General features: G+C 37.5%; 1 long non-coding RNA gene across 4 annotated transcripts in view; it reads left to right on the plus strand.

Moving 5' to 3' along the window:
* Window positions 1-13,307: 13,307 nt before the first annotated feature.
* Window positions 13,308-26,530, plus strand: part of LOC137219794 (uncharacterized) — a 144,289-nt gene continuing 131,066 nt past the window's right edge. For all 4 annotated transcript variants that reach the window (XR_010941251.1, XR_010941250.1, XR_010941248.1 and 1 more), the window contains exon 1: window positions 13,308-13,403. This is a non-coding gene — a long non-coding RNA (uncharacterized lncRNA). The remainder of the gene's footprint in view (window positions 13,404-26,530) is intronic.

The following is a 26,530-nucleotide window of genomic DNA, read 5'->3' on the forward strand; positions in this document are numbered from 1 at the left end:
GAACTTTCCCATGTGATGTTCATGCAAGTAGATGTTCAGGCTAAATTTTCATTATCCTTAAATATTTAGTGTTTATTGCTCCTCTCAGAGAGTGATTATAAGTGAACTGGAAACAAAGTAGGCATCTAAAGAAGAAAAACTTAAAATCGTCTGGTGTCTTGTAACTCGGGTGTTATATATTGAAAGCATGGATGTGTAAGGAATCTTCTTTGTCCTTCCACATGTGCGGACAACACATTTGAAACCTACAAACTTTCCTAATATGATACATGCTCATCAAAGTGACAAACACCAGACTAAGATCCATATTTATTTTGGTACTGGTCTCAACACCATAACTTTATACAAATGTTTGATCAATTTTACAAAAGTAATACTGTTACCAACAGAAGTACTTACCTTTTGCTGGTAGCATCATGGGAGCTAATTCCCAAGTTACCCATAACTTGTGTGAAGAGACATTTATTAATATTTGAAATCCAGGTAGGACTTGGGAAGGTCAGACCAAAGTAAATCATCACCAGTTTAATATTTGTAGTGCATTTTTATAATTATGAGCCAAAGGTCTGGCATATAGAAAAATGTGTGTAATAGGAACCAAGAGTTAGGTTTTTATTATAGTTCTGATATCATCATAGATTGGACATCTTCTTAACTCTTTCAATCATTATTGTATTGAGAATCAGAATCTTTGAAATCTATGTAGAAAATTGCTGAATGCAATCAATGGTACCTAGAAAGCATCTTTAATTGATGATTTATGTATATATGCTCTAAATATAATTACTATATTTCTAAATTACAAGATGCTTCACTAGACAGTAAGCTCTTTAAATAAAGGCATCGTGTTTTATCTAGCACAGTGCATGACATATTTTCAGTCTTCCGAATACATTTGATAACTGAACTAACCACACCTACGCTGTCAACCATCTTTCCCTACTACAGTGAGCAAATGGTGTTTATTAACTGATCTTGATAGCCAGATTTGCAGAGTCTTTCATCACTTAACAAACCAGTTGCCTGATTGTATTCATGAGAATTCAAATCATAGTGTTCTTGGAATTTCCACTTAACGGTTTAAATTATGCCTTCAGTGCCATGATGGCAGGAAAACCACACCAATCAGATAACACCCTTACGTCACCAATATTAATAACTAATTTACTGAGCACGAAATGTGCTGAATTTTCCATACTGGATATCCGTTAAGTTTCTGTGTTATCATTGCATGCACCATCTCTTGTGTTTCTATAAGTGTATAACTGAGGCCTGAGTATGTGTTGCCATGATATTTGTGGATTTTTGTAGAGATTCCTATCATCATCACATAGTTTGCCAGAACTTTTCCACTGGACGGATAATGTAGAACAAAATCCTTGAGATTGTAACGTCAGTCCTTTAAATCCCAAGTTAATTTTGCTGTACGGTACTTTAGGGAAAGTGGAGAGACCCATGTGATGAATTAAGATCAATTGCTCCATGATTGTTGACTTTTCAGTATCATCTGCAGGAAGATGCTTCACCCTTTTCACAATAAGGCAGGTAAATCTTTGCTAGGCCTTATAGAGGCCTGCCCATATCCAGCGAATTTGTGGCTAATTGTGGTTTCGTTGCTCATTCAGCCCACCAGCATTCCTTTATTTCAGGATGTTTGGCTTGAGAAACTCAGTTAGTTCATATGACAACTGCTTGTCAGTTAACAGTTTATTTGCTGACCTGGCTAAGTGTCTGCCATAAAAATCACTTAGAATTGTGTACTTCCATCCTTCTTTGTCTTTACCTTTAGTACTTCCTTTCTCTCCACATTGCTATTGCAATCCAAAACCCTTTCTACCAAAGTAATGTTTTGCATATTTTGAAGTTTAGGTCAAAAGTTTGATCTTCCCAAGATCTGGCATTTTTAGCTTTCTTCTTATGTTTGTAATAATGCACCATTGCTGAAGCAATGGATAATGTGCTTTTCATCTGTCTTTTATAACCTGCATTGACAAAGCTTGGCCCTATGATAGAACTGTGTACTATGACATAATTAGATAGTGCAGTTTTTTTCAGTATGGCTACCATCACATAGCCTGATGGTTGCCAGCCTAAGAGACAGTACATGCACATGTAAAACGTTGGACTTTACATTACTGAAGATATTATAACTAAGAAAGTGCATATCATGCTGCATGGTTCGGGGCAACACAAGCATTGGAATAGTCACGAGCTGTGTCCTTCCTTCACCTCTGTAGGAGGATATAAATAGTAGCTCTCATAACCTCAATGACTTTTGTCCTGAAGTCATTTAATATACTGAACATAGGATAAGGTACCGCCAATTAATCAATGACTACCAAAAGCCCAACACTGTAATGAGTGCTGTGAAATATGCAAGAAAAGTAGAACTCCTGCTGTCACAGCTGTTTGACGTTCAGTAAACATTTGGTGAATGAATGCAGTACAGCAGCAACAACAAAAAGTTAAAGATCTTTTTAATTCCTCTCTGTATAAAGAGCAATACTTTCCATTAAAGGGCTCTTCTACCCAGACAATATTTAATTTTTGTTCTTGTGTTTTTTTGTTGTTTTTTTTTTTTTAAATAAATTTATTTATTTATTTTTGGCTGTGTTGGGTCTTCGTTTCTGTGTGCGGGCTTTCTCTAGTTGCGGCGAGCTGGGGCCGCTCTTCATCGCGGTGCGCGGGCCTTTCACTGTCACGGCCTCTCTTGTTGCGGAGCACAGGCTCCAGACGCGCAGGCTCAGTAGTTGTGGCTCACGGGCCTAGTTGCTCTGCAGCATGTGGGATCTTCCCAGACCAGGGCTTGAACCCATGTCCCTTGCACTGGCAGGCAGATTCTCAACCACTGCACCACCAGGGAAGCCCTGTTCTTGTTTGATAAAATACAACAATCCCAGAATTTTAGTCAGTTTTTAAAAAGAAGATTCTAGATCATAGAAGCTTATTTTCACCAGAGAATATTCTCATTATTTATTATATCTTCCAAAATAATTTTAAGAATCACTCTAATATTCTTTTTAGGTTTAAGTGCTAAAGTAGGAGTTGGGGTATTTAAAATGAACTAGAATTTACATGCATCTAAATGGATGGATTTAAAACCATGGTGTCCCAGTTGGCTATCCTGCATGCTGCAAGGGGAGGAGCGTTGGGTCCAGAAGAATCCTGGCTACTTCAGCCACTAATCACCTGTATGACATTGGGCCAGCCATTGCACCTCTTGTGTCTCTTAGGTGTTAACGGAGGAGGTTGGACTAAATGGTCTTCTGGGTCGCTTTCTATCTCTGATGGTCTGTGAGTCTGCTGTTGAAAAACACAATGGCATTCATTCTTCACTGGATTAAAACTGAACAGTGTGTAGGCTGAATCTCTACCTTGAAGCTAATTCTGACAGATACCAAACCATATTTGGATTATAAACAAACCTTGTCAGTGATCTCTTCAATAATGACATTGTCATAAAATCATTTTACTTGCACAGTCTGCCTTCCTCCTTTTTCCATGTTATATTTGGTTTTAAAATGGTGTAGGATTAGAATCCTACCTCTACCACTGACTTACTAGCTGGGGTAGGTGTGATTTGGGGTAGTTAACATTTCTGAGCTCATTTATCTCATCTGCTCAGTGGAACTAATTGTGTCTCCCTTCAGAAGAACTGTTTAGAGACTTATGTGTAATGGCTCACGAAAAGTGCCAGGCTCAGAACATGGCACACATTGGTTCTCCATAAAAGTTTCTAACTGTTCTTTAACATCTAGGCCTGATCCCCTTAATCTGTAAAATTCTCCAGTGAGCTCAGATTCTTGTCTCCTTTTACTAAACAGCAACAGATCACTCAAACTATACAACAATCAGAGGTGAAAGTATTTGGATTCTATAATTAGCATATTTATTCTGTTAGATTGTATAAATTCATCAAATATTTCTTGAGTGCCAACTCTATGCTGAAATACTTTCCATAGTTTAACTCAAAAGCCTATGAGGTTGGTATTTATCATTTTCATTCAGAAATATATCTCACATGAGGAAATTGAGACACAGAGAGGTTGAATAACTTATTCAAAATCATACATTCATAAGTATGGAGCCCACATTTGAATGCATGTATTTTGTCACTCGGCCACATTTGCAAAGAGCCACTTTAATGATTTTTATTTTAAAATGCAAAATTCAGATGTTTAAAATGCAGAAGAATTAATGGCATTAAGGGGTTTCTTTTTTTCCAGAAAGTCTTTTAAATAGCATTTCTAGGAGAAAAAAAAAGAGAGGCAACAGCTGTCAACTCCACTGACCTTGCTTAAATATTACTAAGGCTTGATAATACATTAGGTTTTGATACATCCTTCCCGCAGCCCAAGAGAGGGGAGAAAGAGCCGTCAGGTGGGGTTAGAGCCTAGGGGACTGAGCAGACTCCATTTTCTGTCTCTATGCTCTAGCCAGTGCCAACCAATTTTTTTAAACTTAAATCCTTGTTTGCTCTAATAAATACGAAATATACTCTGCCTAAAGAAGAGCCTCTACTAATAAAAGTGGCTTCTGGTTCAGTAGGAAAGAAAAATAAAAACAGAGTGGGTGTCAGAAGAAGCCGAGGGGAAGTGTGAAGAGAGGCCGGGGGGAATGGCGAGCTTTTCTCCTGACCATCCTATTCATGTGTGAGTGGAAGTTGGGAGTGAATTTCATGAGAAAATATGGAATTTTGCCACCACATTCTTTCCTCCAGAGCTAATATTCTCATGGGATATTAATATTAATGCAAGGAAGAAGGCCCTGGTTGAAGAAAATGATTTTCCTTTTTCAGGGGCAGAGTGAAGTTTGAGTGTCAGAAAGTGGTAATGGAATACTAAGCATTTTATCATGAGCAAACAGGAAAACAGAGTACAACCTGTAGGATTCTCTTTGGAAAGTTGAAAAAAGGAACCTAGTAATACCAGCCTAGTCAAGAACCCTTTTCCCTACCTAAAACCCTCTAAGCTTTCCAGGGTGTGTGGGCCTTTTGATCCTCATCATTATTCCAGACTAACTAAGGTCATCAGAATAGAAATCTGGTAAATGTGGATGTTGTGACTGCATCATGCTTTAGATACATAGATAACACATTAGGTGGGAAGGGCATTTATATTTTATGAAGTTCATCATTTCATTATTATGAATTAATCTTTTTATGATTTCGCTGAATCATTCTTTTGGAGCATTCTGAAAGAGCTAAAAAAAAAAAAAAGAAAGAAAGCTTTTTTTCAGGCAACTGACTTAATGGATAGCTGCATGTCCAGTTTCAAAAGCTGTTACTTATAGAAGGCCAAAAAATGTTAATATGGCCTTATAACTGTAACATAATTTTTCCAAGGTGGGAAAGGCAATAAATTACAAAATACCACACTAATGGAATATATGGTTTGTAATAAGAGCAGCTGTTATTTCACTAAGGTATATAATGTTTTAAGTCTTGGTTTTCTGTTTTGGAAGTATGTTAATTAGTTCAGTTGTTTTACTTAATTTATTACCATTCTCTGTGTGTTTGTGATTCTTAATTGTATGATGTGATTTATATTCACTGCTTTTATGTGATGGGAATGCCACAATGTGCCTTTGGTATTTTTATGCTTAAAAAATAAAAAAGTGAAATCACGAGGACTGCTCACAAACAGTTGTATATCCTTGACTAGATTCTTTAGCCATGTGTGTGCATAATGGTTTGCATGTGGGCAATTATCTGATCACTTACCGTGGGATAGTTTCCTGAACTGAGCTTCAATTTCAGTTACACTGGATGCAAATGAGCAATACTAAAAGTATAAATAGGCCCCAGAATGAAAACTTTCCTTTTGGAAATGCTAAGCCAGGAGCATATATCAATTAAAAAATAAGTTTCCATTATATGAGACTTGCCACATATTGGGAAATAAATACCAGAAAGCAGGTGTATTTTAGGACAAACCTATAACTCTTCTGATAATAAAGTAAATCTTCAGATGCTTTGAATATTAAAGACTTGAGGGGTTGCCATTAATTGCATTTTGGGGTTAAATTAGGATGAATGAGAAATGCTTTCTGGCCTCAACTCTTCTAGTTGGAAAACTTTCTGAAATATATGAGTAGATTTTCTTAACCAGCAAGACAGTGAATTTTGTCAATGTATTTTTTTATGATTTAGACCTAGCATGCCACAGGGACGTAATTCTAATATCGATCACCATATGTATCGATCATCAATACAATAAATAGGTAGAAATGAAAGAGATGAGACTATCTGTATTGCTGGACTCAAAGTAGCGATAGTCAGTCACCACAGGACTCTTAGAGACCAGCCCTGTGAAAATTGCTGAAGGGGGATAAAAATATAATTCTTTGCTGTAGGGGGCGTTTTACACATTTTGGGATGTTTAGCAGTAAGCAGTTCTGGCCTCTTTTTATAGGGGCAGAAATAATAACAGACATACTTCCTGTGAGTGTAATAGGAATTCAGAAAAATAACACAGGTCAAGGGAGGTTTTGTAGAGGATGTGGGTTATGAGCAGGATCTTGAAGGATATATAGTGTTGGCATGTCAGGTTAAAGAACTTGATGACTAGGGGGTTACTGCTTTTTAACCAAAAGGAGGTCATTGGTGACCTCGATGAGAAAAAATTCAGTAAGCTACATTACAACTATTGGATGAATCATAAGAAGTTTTAAAGACAAATTCCTCTTCTGACCCAGGCCTGGGCATAGCCTTAATACCCACCACACTGATAGAAGTGGACTTTAGGGGCTATGTGAATTTCTCCCCAATATGATTCACACATGACCTGTACCATTCAGTGAGTTATTTCTCCTCCACTTTTTTCCTGGTTCTTCTTTCTTCTCCTCCTCCTCCTCTTCCTTTATCTCTTGCTTGCATTCTGTTTCTTAATTTTTCTTTTTCTTCCACCTCCTCTTTCCCTTAGGTTAGGCTAATAGAGGTCTGTGAGAAGAGAATCCACAGTCATGACAAGTATATTCGTTTCCTGTTGTTGCTGAAACGAATTACCACAAACCAGTGGCTTAAAACAACAGAAATGTGTTGTCTCACAGTTCTTGAAGCCAGAAGTCCAAAATCCTTTTCACTGGACAGTAATCAAGGGCTGCACTTGCTTCAGAGGCTCAAAGGGAGAATCCATTCCTTGACCCTTCCAAGTTCTGGAGGCTGCCAGCATTCCTTGGCTTGTGGCCACATCCTTCCAATCTCTGTCTCATGGTCACATGACCTTCTCCTCTTCCCAGTGTATCAGATCCTTCTCTGCCTTTCTTTTATAAGAACACTCATCTATGGAAATGAAAACGCTAGTTTGAAAAGATATATTCACCTCAATGTTCATAACAGCATTATTTACAATAGCCAAGATATGGAACCAACATAAGTATCCATCAACAAATGAATGGATAAAGAAGATGTGAGATAGATATATAATGGAATATTATTCAGCCATAAAAAAGAATGAAATTCTGCCATTTGCAACAATGTGGATAGACCTAGGGAGTATTAGTCTTAGTGAAATAAGTCAGGCAGAAAAAGAAAAAGACAGATACTCTGTTATCACTTATATGTGGAATCCAAAAAGTAAAACAAAGGTGTAAAACAAAACAGAAGAGAAACAGACTCACAGATACAGAGAACAAACTAGTGGTTACCAGTGGGGAGAGGGAGGAGGGGAGGGGCAAAATGGGGTTAGGGGATTAAGAGATACAAACTACTATGTATAAAATGGATAGGCAACAAGGATATATTGTGCAGCACAGGGAAATAGAGCTATTGTTTATAATAACTTTACATGCAGTATAATCTATAAAAATAGTGAACCACTATGTTGTACACCTAAAACTAACATAATATTGTAAATCAATATACTTAAGGGAAAAAAATGACACTCATGATTACATTTAAGGCCCATTCAGATAATCCAAGATAAACTTCCCACCTGAAGATCCTGCAAAGGATCACATCTGCAAAGACCCTTTTTCCAAATAAGGTAATATTTACAGGTTCCAGGGATTAGGACCTGATATATTTGGGCACCATTATTCAACCCACTGTAATCAGGCTACTACAAAGAGTCCTCCCTTGACATATGGCAGACATCATTAAATCCATCCTAGACACACATGACCTTCTCTGGTGGATCTCACTTGCAAGCATGAGAAAGGAGTCATACCTCTTCATGTGTCTTGTGTTCACTGGAACAGTGCTCTGTGTTTGAGCAATACCTCCCTGCTAATGACTGAAGAAGGAAAAGAGACCTCACTGTAACTTTCCAGTAACCTGAGTACCAACCATTAAGTCCCAAATAATGAAGGTCAGCACCAAGGGTGTGTTCCTCATGGAGAGCTCCCTATTTTCTTCCTCAGACTTTGAAGCCTATTTTTTGTTTTTGGTAAGGAAAAGCCATCCCCTGGGCTTACTGGTTTCTGGTTCAAGTTGCCAACATACCCTCTTCAACTCAGGCTGGAGGAGAAGTAGAGAAACACGCAGAGAGGATTGATAAGGAATTCTCCCAGCTGGAGATCCTGCTAAATTCACCTGAGATGTTGAGACTGTGAGAAAAGAGATGCTCTGAGTCCTTCACATTTAGCTTTCTTTAATCCCATCACCCACAAAGTATCTGGGCGAGGATGAGGAGGGTGAAAATATAAATAAGGAGCATGAAAATTCGTGCCCACTTTCTTTCCTACCCAGTGTCCATTATTGGCAGACCATTTTCACTTGCAAGGTCCTCTGGCAGAGGGAATCTGGATAAATTTGCCAACATTAATTTTTATGGTGTGGTCTCTAAAGCCCTTATGCATCCTTGTTCGTTCACTCTCAGAATTCTTATTCAGTGAATTTTAGAATAGTGATTCTAATGAGGAATATTACTCTTTTAAAAGAGCATTTTAAAATAACTCTAACATGCTGTTACAGTCCCATACAGTCAATAATTACTTTTACTTTTTCCAGTGTTAGCTTACTGGATATTAAATGGGTTGTAGTTTCTGTAGGGATATTTTTGGTTTTCCAGCAATCTTTGCTTCGTGGCCTCTTATGCCCCATGGGGAAATATCTCAGGATCTCTGTTGACCAGGGATGATTTTTCTCAGCTCAGTATTTCTCAACCTTGGCACTATTGATATTTTACACTGGATAATTATTTGTCATGGGGGTTGTCTTGTGTATATTAGAATGTTTAGCAGCATCCTGGCCTCTGCCCTCTAGATGCCATTTCCTTGCTGAGTTGTAACAACCAAAAATCTTCAACATTACCAAATGTTCCCTGGGGCTCAAAATCACCCCTGGTTGAGAATTAGTGTTCTAACTCTATTATTTGCTTGGTTAATAATTATAGCTAGCATTTATGGAGCACTTACTAAATGCCAGTCACTGTAATAAGCGCTTCACTTGCATTAATAAATTCATACCTCACAAAATCTCACAAGGTAAGTTCCATCATTAACTCTGCTTTGCAGATAAGGAAACCGAGGCACAGAAGTGTTGAGCAACTGTGCTAAGATTACACAACGTTTAAAGAGTAGAGCCAGGATATTAACCAGGAGTTAGGATTTAGAATTCATGCTCTTGGGCGTGATGGTGCACCTGTGGTCCAGTGCTCCTGAGAATGTGTGGTTACAGATTTAAAAGCCTCTTCCTTTGCATCTATTTAAAGGTTGTAAATAAACTGTAACAGTGGACGAAAGGATTAGAAAGGACCATTTATTAAAATCATGCTATGAGTGGGGCACTCGTCTTGAGACTTTCACATAAGTTATTTCATTTAATCTTCACTGTAGCCGATGGAGTAGATATTATCATATTCATTTTTTCTATGAGAGAACTTGGTACCAAAGAAGTAAGTAATTTTACCCAACCTAGTATAATAACTGGCAGAAACTGAATTTGACCCAGTGCCTTCTGACTTCTAAGTCCATGTTCATTCTATTTTACTCTGATACTTTCCTTGGGTTTCAAAAAGATGGAGGGAGGGGCATTTTTAGGTTTTCCATATATATTTTCTGGTCCAACCTCTCTTCCTGTACAAATTCCACATTACTTGGAGCTGATACTTGGAGATTTTGAGCTCTCACTTATCCTTCCCCAAAGCCTTCTGACAGTGTAATAAAAACATGCAGGCACAGGTGAGTGGGCATGAGCATCCATAGACCTGGTGTGAGTCCTGGCTCTTCCGCTTCACTGCTGCCTGACCCCGGGCAAAGCACGTAACAACTGGGAGCTTCAGCTTCCTTATTCGTAAACATGGGGCTAATAATAATGCCAACTCTGCAGGGTAAAGATTAGAAATAATGTATCAAAACACTATTTTAGTTGGTACAGTTTTGCTCCTTAAAATTACAAGTTATATATATTTTGCCACTTTTCTTTTTTTCTCCCTTTCAGAGCACTTGCAGTGTTTCCACCCCAGTTCCCCCCCTACCCCCATCAAGGGTATCTGGAGACCTCCTATTTAGAAATTCACTAAGACTCATTCTTGATTAAAATGAAGGTATCTTGGGCGTAGACAGAACATTTGAAGTCTTTGTTAGCTAAACATACTTCTGAAGACTAGTTTGGGTACCTGGAATGGGGAGATGAAGACAAGGAGAAAGTGACTTCACAGATACTTTTCAGAGAGACCATATGAAAAAGATTATTATGAAAGATAGCATACCCTGACCTGTACCCACAGAGAGTAGTGTTAAGAGCTTAATGAAAATTTTCATTTTTTATTGAAAACTTTATTTTTATTGGGGTATAATTGATATATAACACTATATTCATTTCAAATGTGCAGCATAATGATTTGATATTTGTATATATTGAGCAATGATCACTACAGTAAGTCTACCTCTCACCACATCTGTCTCCATCTAACCTTGCAAGGTGACCAGTTATTCTCCATATATAATTACAAAAATTGTTTTCCTTGTGGTAAGGACTTTTAAGATCTACTCTCTTAGCAACTTCCAAATATACAATATAGGATTGTTAACTATAGTCACCATGCTATACATTACATCCCTATGACTTTTTTTCTGGAATTTTTCTTAGCAGCATTCTTCTAAATAATTCTAAGTATCTATCTCACTGATGCCTCTTCTTTTTTAAAAAATGTTCAACTTTTTATACAATTTTAAAAGGTTACACTCCATTTACAATTATTACAAAATATTGACTATATTCCCCGTGTTGTAGAATGCATCCTTGTAGCCTATCTTACACCCAATAGTTTGGTTTTATAATAGTTTTATAACTGATTTATTTTATAACTGGAAATTTATACCTTTCTACCCCTTTTAAAAAAATTTATTTTATCAAAGTCTAAATTGTGAGTTAGATAGGTGGGACTTGATGTAGAACTTATATTTTTAACTATAGATGTATGAGAACACGCATGCATACACACACACACATACACGCGCACGCGCGCGCACACACACACACACACACACACACACACACACATCCCTTGCTACCATAAAATAGAGCGTTCCTATGAAACCTTAATAAACCGAAATGGCATAAAGCAAAGAAATGGTTACGTACCTTTTTTCATAAAAGTGAAATCCTCTTTGGATTTCTTCTGGTTAGGGAAAACAGGTACTAATGTAGGTCTTTTGTAAAAGCAGAGTTGCATAAAGCAAACTTTCCAAAAGCAGGTGGTACTTGTATATGTACAATTGGGGTGGAGGATGGAAAAAAGTACAAGAAATATTGAGGAATGTAATTCTCTAGGAAAATGTTGTGAACTTCACAGCTCATATATGGGGAGATATTAACAAAGTTCTTGTTACTTCTAAGTTGAGCAAAAAAAAGAAATTCCTATAGTTCATTGGAATAGTAACACATGTACTCAACTCAATGGATTGAGACCTTGCAAGGTGACCAGTTACTGAAGGGAGATGTCATTTTATTATTAAAAAAAAAGTCGATGGAGAAGGTGTTCATATCTAGTTGCCTTGCTGAGAATGTCAGTCACAGTCTAAAGAGATTCCAAAGGTAATGTGATAATATGGCAGGTCTACTCAAGGGCAACCAGTGGAAATGTTCTGAATCAAAAATAACTCAACATTTGAGAATTCTGAGAGGACATTCAATACGTCTCCATGCAGAGGAATTGGGGGGGAGGGATGCGTTAGTTTGTTTCAAGATTTCAAGAGATTAAATTTAGTATGTTATAAATTTATTGTTGGAAATGTTAAATCTCATTACTAATTGAATTTCACTGAAATAAAGACTTGAGGGAAAGCTGATATTTATCTGTTTGGCAGAAATCAGTTAAATTCAATTACACATGATTTTTTTTTAATGTTTTCACAGTCACTGTGAAGACCAAAGCTGTAAAATTCAATTACATGAAGGTGATCATGCTGTCACATTCTGGTTACCAGAAATGGTCATGATGGAATTCAAAAATGGTATATTGGATATCTGCCCTTTCAGCAAATACCATTATAAGAGCAAAGACAACGCATAGCTGAATGATTCCTAAGCTTCTCTTTTGCTTTCACTCAATAATAGGTATAATAAAATTTCATTCTAAGAAACGAACTTGGAAACTCCCTTTACCACAGAATTTATTCCCATTACCACAGAATTTGACCTGAATATTCATTTTCTCAGTTAAGAAATGAAGATGGAATGACAAACAAGTTATTCCAGTTATTGCTCTTTGGAAATCACATGTGTTCATTCTATAGTATGGTGTGTGAAGCTAGGGATAAAGATTTTTTCTTTTTTCAGAAAAATAACCCATAGCTTCAACTTTGTGAGAAGAAACTTTATAAAGAAAACTTTGTAAAGAAGAAAAATGAAGAAAAACATATTAGGAAAGGAAAATACTGTTAATCTGAGTAGGAATGACAAAGAGAAAAGCAGTAACGGGTTCATAATTTTTTGGAGGTGCTTGATTTGGAAGACGAGCTAGGGGTTCAAATATGGAACCTGAGTTTTCTTTCTAGCAGTGATATGCCAGTCATGCTGATCATCCTTCTAAAACAGAACCATGTTGTGTTTTATAACCTGTGGGTGAAAAGAATAGATAACCTCCCTTAGCGTTTTAGAAGACAAGCGGTGCAAAGGAGAGACAAGTCTCCAGGAAAAGGAGTTACAAGAAGCTACTTCCCACTAACTGTCATTTTGGGTCACTGGAAATACACATGTGTGCCCAGGACATGCGTAGATGCTTTGGGAAGTTGGAGACAATTAACCTTGAGTGTTGCTGAGTGGAAAACACGTCAAAGGCAAGGGACAGTGAGAGAACCAGAAGCCAATCAGAGTGAAGAGCATGTTTGAACAGAAAGAGGGGGGCATATAAAGACTAAGTGTTTGGGGCTCCTCTCCCTCTCCACTGTCTCTGTTCTAGCAGACACCTGCCAATCGGGGCAGGTATTTACGACTCCAAGAGGACAAGAGGAGTCAGGTGAGTCCGAGATCAACTAGACTGTGTTTACTTGCATACATTTTGTCCCTCTGCAGTTGCTCCGCGAGACCGGTTAAATTTTGAATCACAATGACTGGCATTCCCAACGTATTCTATTTGTTTACTCTGAACCTGCTTAAGGAGTCTGTCATTGACACGTGAGCTCACAAATGCACATTCAAGAAATGAGTAGAATATGTGGCTGTCCCTGCTTCCCCTCGTTTTCTCTACATAGGGAGAGGCTGGAATGACACTTAGGCCTCCATTTGTCAGACGGGGCTGGCGCGCCCTGCGGCCTATTTGGCAGGTACACCATGATACTAAATGAGACTGCATTTGGACGCCTCCTCTGGAAGAAAGGCATATTATGGTTCAGTTCTAAGGTGGCAAACTTTGAATACATTGCTGCAAAATCCTTCTTTAGGAACTTTTTTTCTTGTAAGTATCAGAAAATAGAAATATTAGACTGGAGAAGAAATTCCAAATTATTTTTTATACATAATTGTTTAAAATATTTTTACTCTAATATGCATTTTTATTTACACAGTGATCAAATATTTTGAAGTGATGAAAGGAGCCTGTAATAGTGGAATTTCAGGCATCAGCCACAAGACTGGGGGTAGGGGAAATATTTTTTTTAAGTTAATTTTTATTGGAGTATAGCTGCTTTACAATGTTGTATTGGTTTCTGCTGTACAGCAAAGTGAATCAGTTATACGTATACATATACATATTCCTTCCCATTTAGGTCACCACAGAGCATTGAGTAGAGGTCCCCGTGCTATACTATAGGTTCTCATTAGTTATCTATTTTATACATAGTAGTGTATGTATGTCAATCCCAATCTCCCAATTCATCCCACCCAGAAATTCCAACTTCTGAAAGACCTATATCCCAGTCGTGAGTATTTTTTAATGCCTGTAGACCCTTTTGGAGTGATGCTTTGGTTAAGCAATGAGGCCAAGCACACCAGTAGAACGAAGTATTAAAGTGATAGTCAATGACCAGCTCTTGCTTTTTTGTTTCCATGCCATCTGTGCAGAGATTTCTAACCCATTTTATTATATGTTATCATTTCTTAAAAGACTGGGGCATGGGGGTAGAATCTCCAATGCCATTCTTTGCTAGTTCCAGCGTTAACCTAATGATTTTACTCTGAGATTTTCAGTTTGAGTTAGATGACCGTCAATACTAATCTGTCCAATAAAAATACAGCCTAATATATTCATTGTTCGTGTTAAGGACTAAGGCCATAAAACGCAATGCTTTACTTTTGCATGGTTTTTAAAAAGATCAAAGGGAATTGATGGATGGTTTCAAATAAAATGGTATTGCCTGAGCTGATGAATCAAAGTTGTTTGTATTAACCCTCCACCTCACAATGAAATTAATTCCTAATTTATTTACCTGTATATAAAAAGGAATGTAGCTCACTTAAAACTAACAGGTGGTGTGGGACTAGGAAAAGGAAAGATTAGTCATTCTTATTCTTATCATCTCACGATTCAAGATTATCACTAAGGAAAAAAGTTCAGAAGAATATTGTAATAACAGTCCTGCTGAATTTAGGGTACAAGCCTAATGTGTGCCTTGTATTCCACTATGGGAACTTGACACCTCTCAGATGTGACTTCCAGAGAACTCTGGCAGAGTTGGCTTATTAACTTTATCACCCAGGGAGACAGTGACAGAGTAATGGGATATGGGTGACATTGTATGATTAGATGTAGGTCATTATTAAGATTCCAACTTTTATTTGTGGGGGGCAGTTCACAAGTGTTCAATAAACTATTAATAATATGTTATTACTAATAAGGGAACGAAAGTCCCCTTATCTGCTTTGCTTTTAACCATCAATGAAGAGCAGGAGGGCTCCACTAAAACATGCTTCTCAAGTGTCATCTGCATGGACTTTGTTTTAAAGCGTCTCGTTGCACCTTTGCATTGTGTGTTAACCTATAACTGCCTTGACTCACTTTAGAAGCAGCCGGGAAATAAATCCTAAGTAGTAAAATTTTTCAATTTAGCTGATGTGTGCATATCTTTATAAACACACGTGTATATATGTGTTCATATGTATATATATGAACACATTTATAGGTGGCTTTATATTGTTAATGATGCTTTCCTTACATAACACACACATACATACATACGTATGTGTGTGTGTATATATATATATATATATATATACTATTGTGTATTTGTATAAAGATTTTTATTTTCCAAAATGCTTCTTATAGATTATCTTTTTCTGAACTTCATAATTACCCCGCACACAGGTTAAATGACCTGCTCAAATTCACACTTAGTAAGTAGGAAAGCCAGGGCTAGCAATGAAGTTTCCTGATTCCTAGCCAAGGGTTCTTTCCACTACAACAGCTGTCACTGGTTATTGGGAAGCCGAGGGGAAGAAACTGATTTAACTTCTCTGAAGTTGAGAATTATTGATAGTGACTGAAATATCAGCAGTGCAGTTACTTTCCAAAGTCAGTTGATCTAAGACAGTCCTATGTGTGATTGAGTTAAGTTATGTAAGTGGCTGTGTATGATTTTGGTGCATTCTGGCTATATTATGCTATATTCCACCATCACGTGGTGCTCTAATTGTTTTACGTTAACTGTCTTTTTATTAACTTTATTTTTGACAAATAAACCGTCTCATAGCTATTCATTACACTAGTAATAAAAATACTGATGCAAGATACCCTATTACTGAAGGTATACAAAACTAGAATCTTGAATCATACAATAAAATTCTATTTCCGATATTGTCCTTTAGTCAACAAAATTTTTTAATGGAAATCAGTGATTATGGTATACAAAATTGACACTATTATTTCAAGGTTAAAATTTGATGAACCATTTTTTTAGATATTCTCTTTTGAGACACCCATTCCTTTATCTAATTTATGGTTAAGCTTCATAGAGATAGGGCAAGTTGAAAGGTCTTTAGTTTTTTCAACCGGCACTCACTGGCAGGATTAGTAAAAGAAATGGGAAACTGCTACTTCATTACAAACAACAGCATACTCATAATCAAAATCAACCAAATTGACAAGTATTCCCCATTAGAACTCAAAATACTGTTACCAACTAAGGAGTGATGGAAAAGCCCTTGTAGTAACCTTGGTGTAATAATGAGTATTCAGAAAGTTCAGCCTGACACTTCGGACTTTCATATTTAAAAATCTGTTTGTCCCATAAAGTCTTAAGGGCAATTTTCACAATTGAAACAATTTTTTTTTCTTGTAAAACAAGGTAAAACCCTGCATTCCATGGGGTAGAGGTTGAGATGCTCTAACCCTCCCTCCCAAAAATGTTTTAAAAACAAACAAAACCCAAATGTAGTGGCTTACGCAGATAGAAATGTATTTCTCATATTACAGTCCCTCTGGTCCAGGTGGTGAAGGTCATTAAACAACACAGGTTTCTTCCTTTCTGCTGCATCACCATTCCCTGATGTGCTCATCAGCATTACCAAAGCTGGGTTACTACCACGTCTGTGCTACAGCCCGTAGAAGAAGGGAATAGGAGAGAGTCCAGGGCAAGTGTCTTTAAGGAGGTGACCCAGAAATGAAAGATATCAATTCTCCTCTCCCATTGCCCAGAACTTTAGCACATGAACTTACTTAGGTTCAAGGGATGCTGGGAAATGTAGTCTGTAGCTGGGAGACCATGTTTCTAAAAGATGGGATGGAGGAGGAAGGGTGGAGGGGTGGTCTCATCTATTAAAATAAGATGGAGAAGGAAAGATACTGGAGACCATATACCAGCATCTGTCACAGCCACAGTATACAAAGTAAAATTCATTTATTCAAGCAGGAATAGTATCCACAGTGAATCGTCAAAGGCATTCAAACAATTAAATGAATTAATGCTGGTAGTACTTGTGTTATTTAAAAATAGTGGTTCTCAAGTTTTCTCAGTCTAGTACCACTTCTTTGGAGTAAAAGTTACACAGGTCACCTACACTCTGCACAAAGATTTAGCTGTGTACATGGCTTTGTTTCTAATGAGAAGATATGAAGGTAGTTTCTAGTTTTTATATAACACAAGTATATTAGAGAGGCAGGCCATTTTTTTAACATTATTGAAGAATGAACTTTTCTAAGTTAACTTTCCAAATAATGGAAGCTTACCGTTTTAAATTTAATGTGAAACAAACGTAAGATCCTCTTTTGTGTGTATTTGTCTAAGTGTGAATGTAAATATTTACTAAACTGAGGTAGTTTGCTATCTCCTTAAAACAGGTATACTGAGCACAGTTGAATGAATTTATACTTTCATTCAGTGCATTTATTCAGCACCGATTATGTGCCAGTGACTGCATCGGCTTTGCATAGGATTTCAGATTTAATCTTCCCAACAAGCCAGCGAGGTAGGACAGATTTTCCCTGTTGCACATGTGAGGAAACTGAGTGTCATCAAGGTTAGGTAACATGCTCAAGGTCACATAATCAAGCCTCATTTAAAACGCTGGTCTCGCTATTCACTCTACTTCAGTCAGTTTCCTTTATTCAACAAATATTTATCAAGCACCTTCTCTGTCCATGCAGTATGCTCATTGCTTTTATGTTTTACTCCTATTTAACCTATGTGACAATCCCATAAAGTAGATATTATTTTCCATTTTATAGATGATGCAGCTCTAGTTCAGAAAAGTGAAATACCTTACCCAAATTGCAGAGAAATGGGTAGGACAGGATTTACATCTAGATTGCTCTTTCTACTCAGAACCTGCCTTTCCTCCTATCTTATAAAGTCATAAAAGTCCCATTCGGCTCCCAGCTTAGACACAGTGCAGACCTGGTTTACCCTGCTCTATATTTCCCATCCACCGGCTCGGCATATCCTGTCAACTCTTGCAGAAACACCTCTCCAGTCCACCCTCCAGCCTAACTGAGCCTTTATCATATTGGGCCTGGAACTGTTTCCTAACTGGTCTTTTTATAATCAAGTTATCTTTATTTATTCCAGTCTCTACATTGTCATGAGGTGGTCACCCTCAAATAAATAAAAGTATCCAATAACAGTTCTTTCATTCTTAAAATGTTCCATTTGTTGCTCCACCTCCATAGAATAATATCTCAGTTTATTACTTTGGCATATAAAGCTCTTCTCAGCTCAGCTGTGGCCTCATCGCTCATCACTCAGCTCCCACCCAACCTAAATTCTATGCATACTTAATGCTTTGCTAATCTCCAAACCCATCTGCTTATTCATGCCGATGTACTTTTTTTTTTAACATCTTCATTGGAGTATAATTGCTTTACAGTGGTGTGTTAGTTTCTTTTGTACAAGATGTTCTTGTGACCTACGGTAGCCTTTCCCATTTTTCCTGCCTGAAAAATTTCTACACTTTAATGATCCAATTATAATATAAAATTATAAAGTTACTTCCCCAAATGAACTTGGTCACTCTTCTTTGCTCTTGATACTCTTGTGTATCTTAAGTGCTATCATAATTATGTGTATACATGCCTGGATGAGTATAGTCTCATCCAGACTATACTCTCCTTGACAGCCAAGACCACCTTGGCCTTGCACAATGCCTGGCACATAATAGCCATTCAGCAAATGTTTGGGAACAGTGGATGAAAAGACTCAGCTGCTAGACATAGCACAAAGGCAGTTGTGATGAGGTGACCATTTAACAAAAAAAAACTGCTTATTGAAAACTTACTCTAGAAAAGCTCTGTCTCTTAGTACTATAAAGGGATCAAGAAAGAATATAATAATCCTCACTTTTAACTCTTTGTCCTAGCTTAAAACTTAATTAAGCATCTAAAACTGATACATTGGAATTAGAGCATTCATGTACCTTCTTAGTTGTTACTATTTTGTTCTTATTAGATTGTACAGTCCAAGAAGCTGGATCCTGTTTTCATCCTTGTATTCCCAGCTCTTGTCATTGTTCACATAGTAAGGGTTCAAAAATCTTTGTTGAAATATGAGTGAATAACAAGTTTTCAAAAATACACAGAATGACTATATTTAAAGTACAAAGTAAGTAGCATAGCCTCTGTAGACGTTATTGGAGATGAGATAAAGATACAGGAACTGAAAGACCATTTAGGTCAATCTGAGACATAGGAAGGATTTAAGAAGATGGAGAAAGTGTTGAAGTCATGTCAAGGACATAGAAAAATTATGAGAAAGTGCATTATATTAATCAGCTAGTGCCACATAAATACTGCCTAATAAAACTACCCCCAAACTCAGTGTCTTATATCAGCACTTATTTTCACACTTATAGGTCTGCTGAATTAGGCTGGATTAGCCAAGTAGCTCTGTTTCAGGTTGCAGGTCACCCAAGTTGGAGTTGGCTCTAGGCTGGGGTTGGGTTCAGTTCTGCTCCACATGTCTCCATCCTTGTGGTGTTACTTGGGGAGGACTAAAGTGTAATTTGAGTATGAGAGGGACATGAATAATTACGACCAAAAGATGGGATTTTTGTCAATTGATTCATTCATTGTTCACAATTATCCACACCTTCCCTTTGTTGGCATTACACATTTACACCCTTCCCCATATGACTTTGCAATACCTTCCACGAGAGTGAATGGAGTATATTTCCCAGCCTCACTGATGTTGAGATTGGCCATGTGGTTTGCTTTGGTCAGTGCAAAGTGGGAAGAAGTCACAATATGCCAGTTTCGGGCTAAGAACTCAAGAGAGACTGTGCTTTTCTTATTCACCTGCTTGTGCTCCTGCCCTTTGCCACAGGAAGTACATGCCCCAGATCGCTGCTGGTCTAAGAATGATGAGAGATACGTGATATAAACTTGTTCCAGATCCAAAGTCTGGAGCCCAGCCAACTACAGACAGAAGCACATCTGCCTCTGCTGACCATCAAAGAGTGAACAAGAAAAATATACCTTTAATGTTGTAAGACCCTAGGTTTGCAGGAATAGCTGACCAATACAGGTGTGGAAGTGGGCAAAGAGAGGAAGTATTCAGAACTTATTTTGGAGAGAAAGCTAAGGATTCATTGAATGGAGGCACTTAATAGGATGTGGGAATTGACAGGATAGAGAGGCAATATGGGAGAAAGGGTTAAAGCTGACTGGGTGGTCAGGTCCAGGTTGGAGTTGAATGAGATCTTGAAATTATGTTGGAAATTGTAGTCTCCAGGGCAGAATTTGTCTGTAGAGTGGTTTTGTTTGGCCCATCTAGATCTTTTAAAATTTGAATTTGAATCTATTAGGTAGGTCATCTACTCTCCAGTTCCTTACCTTCCCTACCTCTCCTTTTTCACACTCCATTTCTTGGAATGCATATATGTCCCCTGTTAATCCCATCACCGCTTATTGCCAGGTCCATTGAGTTTAATGAGATAATGTGAATTACAATGATGATGAAAGCTGGTGTGAATTGAACACATTATGGGTTCAGTGCTTTTTCTAAGCTTTATACGTCTTATCTCATGAATTCCCATTTCATACATAGGGCAAAAGTAAGTTAAGTAACTTGCCTAAGGTCAACAGCTGCAAGTGAACAGGCCAGAATTTGAAAATACCAGTTTATTGAATAGGTCAGCTCAAACATGAAACAGGAATTATTTTTGTTTAAACACTTTCCTCAGTGTCCTATCTTGCATCCCCCCTTCCTTTCCTGGTTGTAAATTCTTTAGCCACATCTCGGGCAGATTTATACCTTCCCAGTCACTTTTGGTGTTAAAAGACTATCCAATTTACAACTCCAGTCTTAACTCTAGTTCAGACCTTTCCTTCCCTGATCAACAGCTACATCTAGGGCTCAAGGGACCAGAGGGGAAGAGTGGTGGTTTCCCCTCAGTCCTCTCCCACTCCTCGCCCTGGCACCGTGTGGCATGTGTGGGTGTATTCCGGTTGAGAATCGGGGTCATGATCTGGTTCTCTTATTCTCTTTTCAAGGTCTGTGACCTCTGGTGTTGAGGGAGGGTTGGGAGAAACGGTAGAGGAATGGCAGATGTTTCTTGACTCAATTGCCCAAGTTATTCTCTTTCTGTAGACTGTCTTTGCTTCTCTGGCCAACACAGCTGGCCTGCGGTACTATTGGTATAATAGGTGTCCAAATACTGATGCTACAGTAAGTCACAAGTATAAGTTATTTGGAAATACATTTTATGGTTAAACACATTTTAAGAAATTACATTTTATGGTTTTACTCCCCTGAGCGAAAGGAAATTCTGAGTTTTGCTCTCTCTTTGTCGTCTCACTTTGCCCCCTCAGAAATTGACCAGAGGCATTAGGTGACATCCCTAGTGAAAGGGTAAATTACTCTTACTTTCACGAAAGAAAATTTAGTTTTCTCTTGCAAATTTAAAAAATTTATCTTATTGAGGTATAATTTACATACAATAACATTTGCCAATCTTAAATGAGCAATTTGATGAGATTGGATAAATGCACCCAGTTGTATAAATACCACATAATCATGATACAGAATATTTCCATCACATCAAAAAGTTCTTTTTCCTTTTGCAGTTAATCCTTCCTCCACCCCAACAAACTCCAGACCTTAAAGCCTAAGGGTCTGCTTTATATCACTGTAGTTTTGACTTTTCTAGAATTTCATATAAATGGAATCATACGGTCTTCTGTATTTGATGTCTTTTATTCAGCATTATGTTTTTGAGGGCATTTGATTTGTTTCCAGTTCTTGGCCATGATGGACAAAGTTTCTATGAATATTCCTGTACAGTTTATTATGTGGACATGAATATGTTTTCATTTCTTTGGATAGTTAGAATGGAACTGCTGGGTCATATGGTGGGTATATGTTTTAGTTCATAAGAAACTGCAAAACTGCCAACGTGCCTGTACCATTCTTGTATTCCCATATGCAACGTGTGAGAGTTTTGTTATTTCCACATCTTACCAGCACTTTGTATTGTATTTTTAATTTTAGCCATTACATTGTAACTGTAGTGTCTATTTGTGGTTTAATTTTTTTTAATTTTTATTGGTGTATAGTTGATTTAAAATATTTAGTTAAAGATGTATGTAGTTGGACTTCCCTGGTGGCGCAGTGGTTGGGAGTCTGCCTGTTGATGCAGGGGACACGGGTTCGTGCCCTGGTCCGGGAGGATCCCGCATGTCGCAGAGCGGCTTGGCCCATGGGCCATGGCCACTGGAGCCTGTGCTCTGCGGCGGGGGAGGCCACGGCAGTGAGAGGCCCGCGTACTGCAAAAAAAAAAAAAAAAAAAAAGATGTATGTAGTTTAATTTTACATTCTTCTGATAACTAATAATTTTATGAGAAATTGTTTTATATTAAAGAACATAATTTTAAAACATTTTAATATTAATTTTATTAATTTAGTATTTTAATTTAATGTGTTAATTTAATAATATAATTAATTTAAGATTAATACTGTATCTACTTTTTTCAGCAAATATTAGTTTACTTTCTATTACAGTTTAAAGTATACAGGCTTACACATATTTTATAAATTCATTCCTAAGTATTTCATTTTATTATAAATGATACTTTTTACATATTACTTTCCAATTGATGATTTCTCATATATAGAAATAAACTTGATTTTTGTGCATTGGCCAGGCATCTTGCAACTTTGCTAAATTCGTATCAGCCAGTAATTTTGTAGAATTTTTCTTCAGATTTTCAACAAAATTCCGTGGCCTGAAGATAAACGTGGCTTTACTTTTTCCGTCCCAGAAGCAACACTTAAATCTCAAGTGAAATTTTACCTCATATAATAAGTATGTTCATTTAGCAATGCTTCATTATAGCTCCTGAAAAATTAAATCACGTTGTGGACAACTTTCTTTTTTATTTTTATTTTTTCAGAATAATATCTTTTTTCACCCAAAATCACAATAAATAAATACACAATTAAAGGTGATATTTTGACATTATACCCCGGCTAATTTTCTTGGCACAGTGCTTTCTAGTCAAGGACTATCCTGTGGAAACAAATAAAAATTGTGTGCCCATTTGGATAAACCCAAAATATTTTGCTTGCATACATGTGCAGCAAACAGATGTTTTGCTTTCAGATATGTGCGCAAAATAAGAGGGACGAAAAAGTAACGTCTTCTACCACAGTTTTGTCTATATTGGATGTGTGCTATTTTCACTTGGTGTTAAGAATTTGGTCTTTATTTTTCCCTAACAAGGAATTGCTGTGCTATAACTTTAAAGTGTAGTTTGATTGCAAGGTAAGAATGAGCCCCGAAGTATTGCAAATTATTTACCGTAAGAGTCCTATTTGATTCCTATCTGTTCTTATTCCTGTAAGCATCTGCCTCGCAGTACTGTTTACCTTGGAAGCAGCAGTCCCTTTCAAAAACAGTAGCTGAATCCAGTTTTAATTTTTCCCATACTGGTAGAAACATCCCCATCACCCACCCCCACCCCCCTCATTGCCCCAGCCCAACACAAAAAAGATATCTGCACCAGCTAAGCAGAGCCGCGTTGTCATTGGAAGTCTGACTTCCAGCACCACAGGCCCTCCTTCCAGCTTCTAGGGTTTAAAAATTCCAAACTCTCCCCCTTGTCTCCCACCCCCAGCCCTAAGGGTAGTAACTGCTTCCTTCAGTTGCTGCCTCTATGACACCTTCATGTTTTCTCCCTCTCTCTCTAGTGCTCGCTCTTTTTGTTTCTCTGTTACATAAAATACAACTTTAGACATAATTAGTAATTCATTCCATTAAGTCAATTCATTTCAAAACATTGATACGCTTTGCTTTTGAAGGGATCTCGACTGATAAAGATTTTGGCACTAGGAGTAGTCCTATGAAACATACCATCAAACATAGTACTTTAGGGTTAATTTGGTCATTTTGTGGGCTTGCATTGAGTGTTGAGCTACTTGTTCATGGAAAATGCATTGTTAGTGATCTATGACATGAACTGACATACGATCAATCAAAGCATCACTTGTGATTGATGGTAAAATGCTGACTGAAGCAGGTCCTTAGAAAACCAAAGGGTTACTGTCCTTCAGCACTGTGGTGAGGAAGGTAACAAGGACTGTGGTGAAGGATAGAGTCTGTGTGCATTGGAACATTTACAGAGAGAAAATGAGGAATATTGTGAATGGATTCTAAGGGTGTTTGCCCAAGGAGGAAGGAACAGAATTCCAGAAAGAACCAAGCTTATTGATGTTGATGGTTTTATGAGTGTTTCTGGATTGAATGTGTTCGTTCATTGGAGGTGGTTCTAATAGTTTATTTTGAATGAGTGACATCTGACTCTTTGATAGCCTGCCTTTAATGAAATGGAGATGCCAAAACACCCCTGGGAAAATGTAGAGAAGCAGATCCAAAAGGCTTGGGGAGAAAAGAATGTTAGAGACATTTATCACCTGTGACCTACAGTCCCACCCCTCCGTTACCTTTAACCCACACTGCATTCACCGAGAAGGCTCCAAGGACACCCCATTTACATTGGTGAGGGGAGAACCTGAATCTTGGGAAAGCCCTCTGGTTGCTGTTACTTATAAGTACAAAAGTGGGTGATACTGCCATTGAAATGTGCTTTCTGATTTTCAGTAGGAAACTGCATTTGCAGAGGCTTAACTGACACTTAGCCAAGTATCAGTGCTTAACTGACAATGTGGATGTGTTTACCATAATGGGCAGAAGGAATAAACTGGTAATCAGTATGTTTTGAGTTGCAAATATCTTTGGCAGTGGAAAATTGTTTACAGTGTCTCTAGGGATAAAATATATAGACGGGTCACTAAAATGTTACTTGATCTATAAAATAGAAACAATTCAAATGTCTGAGAGAAACTAGGTGTGGACTGACACAATGCAGTGTCATAACCTCTCACCCAGTTTCTATATATAAGCCTAGAACCCCTTGATTGAAGGGGAGAGGTTAAGTTCACTTGAAGGTAGAGCCTGCTACCTTGCCATACATATATACTATGAATCTTCCTTCAAGCCTTTTCCAAAGGAAACTGTAGGCATTTATTAGTATGAACGTGCTATGGGAAAAAGAAGTACCCAGATCTTTTGGGAACTATGAGGCACTGGCTTTGAACTGGTTCTGACTTCTAGGAACCCTAAATGCCACTTGGCCCGCCAGTCATTATTGGGGGTTTATGGTGGTCATGCAGCAAATGGAGTTAACAGTGGTGTGCTGGAGAAACACGTGAGATGGAGATATAATTTTGGAGTCATTAGAATATAGATGAATATTTAGGAGCCATGATACAGGATGACATCACCAAACAGTGGTGTAGATAGAGAAATGAAGTCCAAGGATTAAGCCAAGAGCTACTTCAAATTTTAGATACTGATAATATGAGAAGGAACCAGCAAAAGAGATTGAGAGGCAGTAGCCAGAAATAGATTAGGGATAGCAGGCGAGTGTGGTGTGCTGGAAGCCAAGGGAAGAAAAGAGAATAAGCAACTGTGTCAAATGCTACTAATCAGGCAAATAAGAAAAGGACCAAGAGATTGCAACTGGATTTTAGCAATACTGATGACCTGGAGAAAAGGAGTTTCATAGCAGTGGCTGGTGCAGAGGCCTGAGTAGAGTGGGTTCAAGAAAAAAAATGAGAGGATACATTGGAAACAGTAAGTACAGACAACTTTTTAAAGGAGTTTTGCTGTAGAGGAAAAGAGAAATAGGGCAGCATCTGGAAGTAATGAGGTCAGGAGAACATTGATGTTGTTGTTGTAAGTTGAAGAAATAATAGTATATTTTATGTTGATGGAAATGTTCCAGTAATAAGGGGGGGAATATGATGATGCAGGGAAAGAAATGAGAATTGTCAGACCAATGTTTTTGAGTAGGAGAAGGGAATGAAATTTAATGCACAAATGAAGGGGTTAGACTTAGCTTTGAGCACAGATAGTCTGTTCACAGTAATAGGAGAGAAGGTAAAAAATATTAGTACAGATTTGGGACATACATAAAAGAGAAATAATCTGCAAATTTAAAAGTGGTTTCTTATAAAATTCTTATAAACTTATAAGCCTTTAAATAAGTTAAAAGTTCTTATAAACATAAAATTGACAAAACAGTGACAAGGTTTATCAGGAAAAAAAGATAATGCTTTCACAGGCAAAATTAGGAATAAAACAGAAATCATAACTAAAGATGTAAAAGAATATCATGACCAACTTTATGGCAATGGATTTGAAAACAAATTCTAGGAAAAT

This window comes from Pseudorca crassidens, chromosome 1 (genome assembly GCF_039906515.1).
Source record: "Pseudorca crassidens isolate mPseCra1 chromosome 1, mPseCra1.hap1, whole genome shotgun sequence".
NCBI classification, from domain to species: domain Eukaryota; kingdom Metazoa; phylum Chordata; class Mammalia; order Artiodactyla; family Delphinidae; genus Pseudorca; species Pseudorca crassidens.